The sequence below is a fragment of the Strix aluco genome, chromosome 1, assembly GCF_031877795.1.
Source record: "Strix aluco isolate bStrAlu1 chromosome 1, bStrAlu1.hap1, whole genome shotgun sequence".
NCBI classification, from domain to species: domain Eukaryota; kingdom Metazoa; phylum Chordata; class Aves; order Strigiformes; family Strigidae; genus Strix; species Strix aluco.
In genome coordinates this window covers 150,766,061-150,767,468 of record NC_133931.1, presented here as the reverse complement: position 1 = coordinate 150,767,468, position 1,408 = coordinate 150,766,061, and positions in this window count along the sequence as shown.

Genomic DNA, 1,408 nt, shown 5'->3' with positions numbered 1-1,408 from the left:
CCTGTTTGGTACTTGGGTCTCTTTATATCTGTTGTTCCTCTGCAGTGATTCTGTAGTCTCAGCTGCCAGAGCCTTTGGGCTGTTAATTGTCAGGCAGGGGCAGTAAACTTTCCCACCACCCTTCCACTGTCTGGTTCAGACTTTCAGGAAGATTGAAAAGGATTTGGAAATCTAACTTAAGCATTATGCTATGAGGTAACTTATTCCTTACCAGCATTTCCAGGTTCTGCTTTACAGGGACAGAAAGTTATTTACCTCCAAAACAGGTGATTCACTCCCTCTCCATGGATGGACTCAGAAGGTTGCTGACAACAAACAGCACTAATTTGACATACACTTTTTGAGTGTGGCTGGAAACAAATGGAAGCAGGGAATGCTCTTAATGTGAATTGGGTTCTCTGAAAAGACAACACGTGAAATAATGTGACTTGTTTAAAAAGAGTCTCAGAATTCACTGGGAAAAGAAACTTGGCTGAGGGTGACTGCTTTTAGAGACTCTACCTGCTTTTCATTAAAGACTGCATTACTTGGATAATTTAGTGCAGTAGGTAGACATCGCCCTAAGTTTAACACATTCAAAAGAGAAGTGAGCTCAAGAACAGCATGACACTTCTTTGCGTAGCTTCTCGTTATCTCTGTTCTGTTATGCTAAATGAAGTTTGTTCTTTGCTTATAGAGGAGCTGATACTGTATATGAGATTAAATATTGTGCCTCTTTATGTTTTATGAATCTGGGAATAAAGTGGGTTTTCCCAGTCTACTTGTATGGCAGAGTAGCAAGGAAAAGGGTGGTAAGTCAAACTTGTACTACTGTTGTATCCATTTGGTGTGCAGTTCTAAACTGGTCCTTACACACCTGAAAGGAATCACCTCTTCAGCTGCATTGGTTGGTTAATGGTTTTGGCCTTTGACAAAGTAGTTTGATGAAAGAAGTAGAACAGGAATTGTAATCCATTGACATCATATGAAGCTTATAAGATATTATACAAACACAGGACTGTTTTGTATGGCTATAGCACAAAAAGAATTTGCGTTCTAATCTTATTTCTACAATGTTAAAATACTTTCTAGTGATCATTAAAAGGTTATAAACTGGGGCAAGCAATGAAGCTTCATAACCAGTAAACTGTATGTCTGAGTGTGGCTTTTGCCCATATATAGTAATGTTGTGGAGTAAAAAAAATCATGAGCTCCATTCTTATAAGAAATCTTGTTGGACTTCAGTGGGACCACTTGTAGGGAAATGAGCTTTGGCCCAGCCTTGGAAGTGTGAGTATTGTCAGGCAGCACAACTGCTACAGGTTCAGTCGTTCCTCTTTCTGAGATGCTATGTCTTTTAGACTTTTGATTCTTCCTTTTTACTTTTATTTTGTATAAACAGTTCAAAGGTATGTTGTTTAAGAGAGGG